The sequence below is a fragment of the Manis pentadactyla genome, chromosome 10 (genome assembly GCF_030020395.1).
Source record: "Manis pentadactyla isolate mManPen7 chromosome 10, mManPen7.hap1, whole genome shotgun sequence".
Lineage (NCBI taxonomy): Eukaryota > Metazoa > Chordata > Mammalia > Pholidota > Manidae > Manis > Manis pentadactyla.
In genome coordinates, this window is record NC_080028.1 from 15,863,803 (window position 1) to 15,873,484 (window position 9,682).

Genomic DNA, 9,682 nt, shown 5'->3' on the forward strand with positions numbered 1-9,682 from the left:
AAGGATACCCTGATGCGTTTGGATTGCTGAGACCGTGTGGAAATCCATTTATGGCTGTTTCCTGAATTCACAGTGATGTCACGCTGCCTTGTTTGCCACCTTTTCCCAGCATTACACACAGTCACTTGAATTTTGGCACAAAGTAACTAAAGGTGTGGATTTATCCAGGGTCTGGGTGAGATATATAAGCAAGATTAAAAAAGAAAAACAGAGGGGCAAAGGAATTATGGGAATGATAAGCTAAGGCATATGTGCTGGCTTCAGCTATATATTAGTAAGGATTACCTTTTGTTGTAGGTAAAAGATGCCAGAAATTACAGGGAATTAAACAAGAGAGAAGTTTGTTTCTGACTCATAAAAGAAGCTGGAAGTAGACACTGCAGGACTTGTATCCTTGATGTGTGTCATCACTATGGAAAGGAGTATACTTTAGTAAACATTGTCTTTGAGTAATATGAACCCAAAATACCCAGTGTGGAACTTATCCAGACACTGTCGTTACAAAGGTCATATATGAAAAGATCACATACTCAATGGTGAAAAACTGAAATCTTTCCTCTAAGATTGAAAACAAGACAAAGATTTCCTACTCTCGCCACCTCTATTCAACATAGCATTGGGAGTCCTAGCCAGAGCAGTTAGGCAAGAAAAATAAATAAAACACATCTAAGTCAGAAAGGAAGAAGTATCTCTGTAGGTTATATGATTTTATATGTAGAAAACCCTAAAGACTCTATTAAAAAAAAAAACTGTTAGAACTTCTAAACAAATACAGTAAAGTTGCAGGATACAAGATCAACATACAAAATCCAGTTGTGTTTCTATACACTAACAATGAACTATCCCAAACAGCAGTATCAGGATGAGTAAAATATGTAGAAATAAACTTGACTAAAGAGGTAAAAGTCTTGTACATGGAAAACTGCAAAACATTGATGAAAGAAATGAAAGATACAAATAAATGGAAAGACTTCGTGTGTTCATGAATTAGAAGATTTAATATTTTTAAAATGTTCATACTAAAAGTGTTATACAGCTTCAATGTAATTCCCATCGCTTATCAAAATTTTAAATGTACTTTTTGATACAAAATGCCCGATTTTGGAACTTATCCTGTGGAGATAATACACAAGCACAATAAGATGTGTGATCATCACAGAATGTTTTTAGAATGGGGAGAAATTATTTTAAAAATCTAAGTATCCCTCACAATGGTATAATAGGATATTATGCAGTCATTAATGTGTTTGTGAAGTTCTACATTAATGCATTAAGATGTTTACAGCAAATTGTTGAGAGAAGCAGCAATTACAGAGCATAAGGTACAGTATGTTCTCACTTATGTTAGTTTTTGTGTCTCTATATAGGAATATTTGCATATCCACCCAATTCCTAAAATTCTGGGGGTTGAAATTTGTGATTTCTTCTTTATAATTTTCCATGATTTCCACACTTTTTTAATAATGAGGATCAATATGTTTTGTAAGCAGATGAAAAAGTAAAGTGATTTTATGTTGGAGCAAGTGAGCAAAAGGAATGGATTGTGCAAGAAGCATAATTGGAATGTGACTCTTGGCAAGAATAGCCCCAGACAGCAATGGCGTGTGAGCCTCGCCATGTGAGCTAGGGAGGGACTACTGGGCAGACTGGCCAGATCTCACCTTTCCAACTCTATCCACCTCTGCCCTAGTTCAGCCTCAGGTTCCTCTTTTGTGAAACAGAATTTCAGTAACTTGCCTGTAATCGTGGAGAAGACAGGTGGAAAACACTTGACCTTGAACCCAGGTAGCTGACCCAGAGGCTAACATAACCACTCCCATAAACATCCTTGACTTTGCCCAGGAGAGCAGACCAGTCCCACCTTGGTCCCCTCTCTCAGCCTCATAGATGCCTATAGCCCCTGAAGACATGGCTGCAAATTTCTTTATTGTCAGCTAAGACTTTTGGACTTGTCTATCACTTGTGGCTACTTATATTAAAACTGATCAAAATTAAATAACATTGTAGAATTCAGTTCTTCAGTTACACTTGCTGCTTTTCAAGTACTCAATAGCCAGTGCCTAATACATTGGAGGACACAAGCATAGAAGAGTTCCATCACTACAGAAAGTTCTGAACTCTGAGAGGCCAGGAATGGTGCCCAGCTCACCACTGTGTTCTCAGCAGCTAGTTGAGTATGAAGCAGCCAGAAGGACCTCACGGAGTGAGTGAGGAATTAATGATTCAATATATTAAATCCCAGCAAATTGACACTAAGTGGAAAAGGCATTTGGCAGGAGCCAACGTTTCAGCTAAGTCCCAAAGGCAGTTATACAAATGGGTGGGTCAAGAGGAGGGTAGAGCTTTCCGGATGGGAAAAAGACATTGACTTAGTGAGAAATGTGAAGGGAATTGGCACCAGAAAGCTATTGTTCTCAAGTTCTTTTCTCACTGCCAATTAAATATCATCTTAAGCGGTGTTTTCTTATCAGACTTCCTCCCTGATTTGGTATTATTGTAAGGTTTGCTTTGACTAATTGGGCCCTTGGCAGTTCAACAGTCAAGCAATATTTTAAGTCTTATAATTTATATATTTTGTTTCATTGTTAATTTTTTATTGGAGGTGAAAGCATAGACCCCAGAAACTACAAAAAGGTTTCCAGGAGACTTTCAACCCAAATGCCCACTAGTTCAAATGTTCATTATAATCATTATCAAAGCGGATATATCTTAAATAGCCTTAGGGTGGAGAGGAGAGACTGCTGAATTATGTGGAGGGGTTTTTTCAATCCTCCAAGCAAGAGATGCTAAGCCAGTTACTGCTGGAGCCATAAAAACTGAGTTAGTCTCAAACTAATTCTAAGAATCATTTTTTTTCAAGTTTCATAGTTATCCAAACTACAAGGGGTTGAAACCCAACTTTACCACTTACTAGATAAGCCTCGGTTTCCTCTTCTATGAAAAGGTGGTTATAAAAGTGTTAGGAATATTAAATAAGCTAATGTATGTAAGGTACTTAGTATAATGCCAGGTACATAATAAGAACTATATAGGAGTTTATGAAATACATAAACAATAAATAACTAAAATTTATATGTTTTTGCCATATCTCCAAATATATTTCTGCAACTAGTGTTCTTGGGAATGAAAGTCATACTCTTAATCATAATTACCACATTAACTATCATTTATTATGTTCCTACTGAATACTAATGTTTACAACAACCTGGAAATCCATCACACCATCCATGATCTCACTACTACCCTGATTCAAACCACCATCACCCTGGGCTTGGACTAGTGCAGTAGCCACTTATCTGGTCCCCTAGTGTCTACTCTGACCTCTCATATGGTACCAAGGGTATCTTTTCAAATGGCAAAATTTGAGCCTATCACCTCCCTATCTAACACTCACAAGAGGCTACTCAACAAGACAGCAGAGTGGGGATTCAAATTTGTCAACAATAAGAGCAGTTTAAAAATTCCCTACATGCAAAGCACCCTGTGTCTTATAGTATCATCGTCCTTTCAGAAAGGTGAGGAGACTCAGATTCCGAGAAAATCAGTAATTTACCAAAGGCTGCCCAGCAGTTAGTGGCAGAAGTGGGGTTTGAACACTATCAGAATCCACAACTCTTGCTCTTTGTTTTTAAATTTTCTTTATATTTTTAAATGCCCACCCCAATAAATACAGTTATTATTTCTCAACAGAGAACATACAAAAAACATACAGTATTATTGACTATATTCTTTATGCAATACTTTCATCCATGTGACTAACTTAAATTGTAACTAAGATTTTGTGTCTCTTTATCCCTTCACCTATTTCACCCACCCATCCAAACCCCTTCCCCATGGCAACCACCTGTCTCTGCTCTGTGTCTATGAGTCTGTTTCTATTTTGTTCATTTGTTCTGCTTTGTTTAGATTCCACATATAAGTAAAGTCATATGGTATTTGTCTTTCTCTGCCTGGCTTATTTCACTTAGCGTAATACCCTCTATTATTATTATAATACCAGCTACTATAATATGATCCATCCATATTGTTGCAAGTTGCAAGATTTCTTTCTTTTTATGGCTAGATAATATTCCATTTTATATATGTGCACATCTTCCTTATCTATACATCTATTGATGGACACTTTGGTTGCTTCCATATCTAGGCTGTTGTAAATAATGCAGTGATAAACACAGGAGTTTATGTATCTTTTCAGGTCAGTGATTTTGTTTTCTTTGAGTAAATTCCCAGAAGTAGAATTGCTGGGTCATATGGTATTTCCATTTTTAGTTTGAAGAACCTCCAACTACTTTTCACAGTGGCTGGACCAATTGACATTCCCAACAGTGTGGGAGGGGTTCCCTTTTCTCCACATCCCCGCCAACACTTGTTATTACTTGTCTTTTGGATGGTGGCCATTCTGACTGGTGTGAGGTGATATCTCATTGTGGTTTTGATTGGCATTTCCCTCATGATTAGAGATGTGGAGCATCTTTTCATGTGCCTGTTGGCCATAAGTGTGTCTTCTTTGCATAACTCTTGCTCTTAATCACGGTGATGAGTGGGTGGTCCATAATCACTGTACATAGAGTACAAGGACCTCAAAACATATGTACCCTCTTCATTCCAAGCCCAGGATCCTGGGAAGGGTCCATGTTAATCTCTTGATCACCCTGTCCCTTGAAAATACCTTTCACAGAGAGGAGGAAGGATATGAGGTGTTCTCCTTGGTCAAAGTTCCTGTTTCTAAGACTCAGTCCCTAAAGAGCTCTTCTGCAGATCCCCAAGCCCTTTCTCAGCTTGACATTCTCACTGACCCTCTTCTGTACTCCTCCTGCAGAATGTTCTTAGGCTTGTCATGAAGGAAAGCCTACACCATGGCTAATATCCATTTGAGATATCTAACATTCTGTGTTAGACACACTGAGACATGGACATACCACTGACCTGGGTTTTACTATTCCCCTTGCAGACAGACCAACTCAGAATTAAACTATTCCAACCTCCAGTGTATAGTTTCTGCCATTTTGGTATCCACTGAACATTGATCTGTAATCAACATCTCAGAATATTATGCATTCTTCATTCCTGAATATTGCTAATAACTTAATTCCATCGTATGCATGATTACAGATGCATATAATTTTCTGTTTAAATATCTGTGGATTCTTATATAGTTTTCTGTGTTGTATATAACATATCTTTTCATGTCTATGCCTGTAATGTCAGTTACTAGCTAAATGCTGACAACTCCCAGATTTATATCTCCATTCCAGACATCACTGCTAAGTTCCAGACCCATATATCCAGAGCCCACTCAGCATCCCCACTTTCACATCTCACAGGCACACAAAGTCAGCAAGTCCAAAACTAAATTCCTGAGCCTCCCAGAGTCTGATCATCCTCCCACACTCCTTATCTAAGTAAATGGCACTAACCAGGTGCTCAAGCCAAAAACCTGGAAGCCATCCTTGACACCACCTCTCTCCCTATCTACCAGATCCTTCCATCCCAAGTCCTGACAACCTAGCCTGTTAAAGTCACTCACTAATCATTTATTTGATCATTGACTGTATGAAAAAGGGTGATACAATGGTAAACAATAGATATGGTCCCTTCCTCTCAGAGCTCATAGTCATAAACCACAATAGCACATTTGATGGAATAAATGAATAATGTGCATACAGGAGATAGTTTTAAACAGGATAGAGACTTACATAATTTCATTAATGTGCAATTGCATGGTGTGTACTAGATCCTGTCTCTGGTGTCTCAGGGCATGAAGTTTAGTGTATATATATATATAAAATCAGACAGAATGGTTTGGCCAATCAGCTGACAAATTATCTATTACACAACAATTACCTTAATCTGCTCAGGCTGTTATAACAAAATACCATAAACTGGGTGGCTTAAACAACAGATATTAATTTCTCACAGTTCTGAGGGCTGGAATGTCCAAGATCAAGCTGCCAGGTGATCTGATTCCTAGTAAGAGCCCACGTCCTGGTCTGCAGATGTCTGCCTTCTTGCTATATTCTCACTTAGTGGAGAGAGAGAGCCCTGGCATCTCTTCTTACAGAAGCAGGGATCCCATCATGGGTGCTTCACCCTCATGACCTCATCTAAACCTAATTACCTCCCAAAGGTCCAACCTCCAGAGGCCATCACATTGGGGATTAGAGCTTCAACATATGAGTTTGGGGGAGGATTCAAACATTCAGTCCATAACATCGACTATGTGCTAAGAACTTTTCTAGGCATTGGGACTCCAGCAAAGATCAAGCAAAGGTTCTACACCCCCAGCTCCTTGGAATGCTTCCCTACATCTGGGAAATTCCCCATTTTGATGGGAGGAAGAAGTTTCTTCTCACTATAGAAGCCATATACTCCTTTTCTTGAACTCCCTTGCAGCTAAATTGCAGGCAGGGAACCTGGGCTCAGACTATCAGAAACCTCTGTAAACTATTTGATGCAAGGAATATGACACCAGGAAAAATCTGTTTAGATCTGTAGTGGCACCTCCGTTCAGCTCCCAGAAGCAGCAGAGGAAAAGGTCCCAGCATGAGCAACTTAATGGTGATGTTAGCAACGTAAGCGGCTGAACTAATTCAGTGGTGTGATTTAGGATGCTGTACCATGCTTGGTTCTCCAGAGCCACTCTATGTCTTTTACACAATTAAGTCCTTATTTAAACTAAGTAATGTTGGGTTCTGTTGTCTCCAATTAAGAATCCAAGGTGATACAACTGGGTTGAATCTCAAGTCCTGAATATATTAGCTGGGTGCCTCTGGGAAAATTAACTTCTTTCAGCTTCAGTTTCCTCATCTACAATTTGAAAACCACTCAGTGTATTAGGTCACAAGCTTGTTGGGAAGGTCAGTTGTGGTTTTCATTAAGGCCTTCCAGCTTTGATATCTCAATGTGCTCTAATGGAATAATCATCATTCTAAGAATTCAAGGAATCGGCTTCCATTTCTCCCCCTTCTATGTTTCCTTCCACTTCTTTCCTGTGCAAAAAGGGAAAAATATTCCTACTATCTGTTCCCTTGATATAGCATTTAACAGTTTGCTGTGTATTTATATCATTATATTTGATCTTCGCAAAAACCTTGGGAGAAGTATATTAAGACAGTCATTTTAATTCTCATTTCATAAAAGAAGACACTGAGGGTCAGAGAAGTTGAGTCCAAGTTGGTACTTTTTCTGCTGTACTTAACTTTTGGGGGTAATCAGGGCATTTCAGTTACACCTTTTGCCTATTGGACCAAAAGTTGTGATAATAAATTAAAATTGCCTAGTTTTCTAGCCTACTAGACATTGATCTTTGAAACACCTTCCTACTTTTAGAAAAATTCCCTACTATGTGATCATACAAGGAAAGCCAAAGAGGACTCTCTTTGCTCTCTGGTACCTGGAGCCAGGAATGTGACCTAAGATCAGCCGACAGGAACTTCTCACCCAGGCCCATGACCTAGGACCAGTCAATGGCACATTCTGACTCTGGCCCTTGAATACTGGCGAAAAATCCATCCACACAAAGACAATTGAGGGTTTTTATCCGGTAGCATCAGGATGAAGTACTGGAAGACTCAGGGTCCAGTGGTGACAGCAGTGACACGAGAGTGAGACAATGCTGACAAGGGATTTCATCTGTGGCCCAACCTCCCTGGATTACACACATTTCCTAAACATGGTTCTCCAGTCTTCCATCAGTTTTGGAAGCTGCTCAATATCTTTTCAATATATGCATTTTCTGTTAAAATTGGTTGCTTTCATCCAATAATCCTGAGTGATACCCTTAGGGAAACATCCACATGACATACTGAGACATTCCCTTTCACACACTTGGCCTTAGAGTTGGATTTCTAGGCCAACTGGTCCAGCTTGGGCTCCATGCAGTTTCCAAAATCTGGAACAAAGAAGTGTTGAGCCACCTACAGGGTAGATTCATAACAAATGCCACAAAGACATGAGCCAGCCAGGCTCCTATGTCCTATGGATTTCTGTACACACTATAAATTCCATGGCCACGTATAGGCAACCTCAATATACAAACAACCCACTACAAACCAGGACCAGTCTGAAAAGAGAATGGCCGAGAGGGTACTCTGAGAGGACATTTACAAAATTACCTTAATGAGAGGCTACCACTGAGAAGAAAATGGGCACAGATTTGGAGCAAAATAAAGACTAATTAGAAAGTTTAATGAAGTCTGTTTAAGAAGAACTTCCTTAGGCACAGCAAATGCTGAGTGATTTCTGTAATTTCAGAGTCTTCAAATAAGTTCTGCTATTTATCAGAGGAAGAGGCCCATAAAACTCCTCAATTAGCCTACAATGGGAGCTTTCCAAAATATTATAACCTATCTACCATGTGTCTTGCAGGCCTGTTTCATGCATTGGATCGCTTACCTCGAAACACTTGTGTGAGATCACTACTATCATTTCTACATTGTTTATTTTGCACATAAGGAAACTGAAAATCAAAGAGGGTAAGTGAGTTGCCCAGGGTCACACAGGTATTGAATGGTAGAGCTGGGAGTAGAGTGCAGGTCTGCCTGACTCCAAAAGCCACATTCTTTCCACTAACCCACGGTGCTGTTTTCCTTCCCAAGGTGATTGTCAAGACCCCTTGCCAGAAAGTGTTGATAACAACCGTCTCTGACAGTGCAATGACAGGAAGTCTTTTATTCACCCGGGTGACAGGTGGGAGTGGCTGCCCAGGAGATACGGGTCTGCAGGGATGGGGTGGACTGTCAGAGAGGCGGGGTGATGTCTGATGTGGTTGTTTTTCTTGGGAAGTCCTGGTAGGGTTATTAATTGAGGAAGGGTGAGGAAGAGAGAGTGGGTTTGAGGGTTAAGGGAGGAGGAGTGGGTGCAGCAGGCTTTGCCCTCATTCGCATCCTGATTGCTGCCTGGAGGAGTCCATGGGCCCCACATCTAAGGCGGCCACTCCTCCGTGAAGGCAGCTGGTGCCCCTTCAGCAAGCCACTCACAGCACCAAGCCTCCCCTAGCTTAGAGGCTCCGTCCTAACTGGCCCCCATCAACACTCTGGTTTCTCCACGGGACAAGAACCCCTTTGGAGCTGTATTAGACAACAGAGCTAGATATTATTCGGGATAGGAAGTAGGAAATAGAATCACTTGTTAGCCTTGAACAGAATGCCCATGGAAGTGGTTTAATTAACATACAATTTGCTTCACTGCAGAAGCTTCTGAGGGGCAAACGTTATCCTGCCCACCAGCAGCCCGAGGAGAGCCTCAAGAGGAGCCGTGGTTGTCCCAGAAGGGCAGCCCTGAGGGGAGAGCCGCAGCCCACACCGGCCTGGGGCTATGCAAAAGCATGAGGTCATGTTCTGGGAGACAAGTGTTCCCCACTTTAGGTGTTTACTGTGATGAGGGGAGTTCCCCTGACCACGCCTGGCCTGTTGGCCCACCTCCCCGTACTCTCCGGGGAAACAGTGAGTTACTGGCTGATGAACAAGAGCCCGTTGTCTGTCTCTTGACTGGGTGGTTCTAGGCTGCCCAGGAGGGGGTTCGGCCTCCCTTCCCCGTCCTCCGCTTCCCAGTGGAGTGTGTGCTGCTTTGCGGACTCCGATCCGCCCTCGGTTGGTTGCTCTGAAGTCCAGTCTGGGGTTGAAGTGTCAACAGCCTACTTGGGCTCTCGCTCAAAAAACTTGCTTCAATCATTAAGGCAACA

At 41.0% G+C, this 9,682-nt stretch overlaps 1 long non-coding RNA gene across 1 annotated transcript; it reads left to right on the forward strand.

The window, feature by feature from the left end:
* Positions 1–8,383: 8,383 nt before the first annotated feature.
* On the forward strand, positions 8,384–9,288 carry LOC130679408 (uncharacterized). Its single transcript, XR_008992357.1, has 3 exons — positions 8,384–8,474; positions 8,598–8,688; positions 9,192–9,288. It is a non-coding gene; the product is annotated as an uncharacterized LOC130679408 (long non-coding RNA).
* The last annotated feature ends 394 nt before the right edge of the window (positions 9,289–9,682 follow it).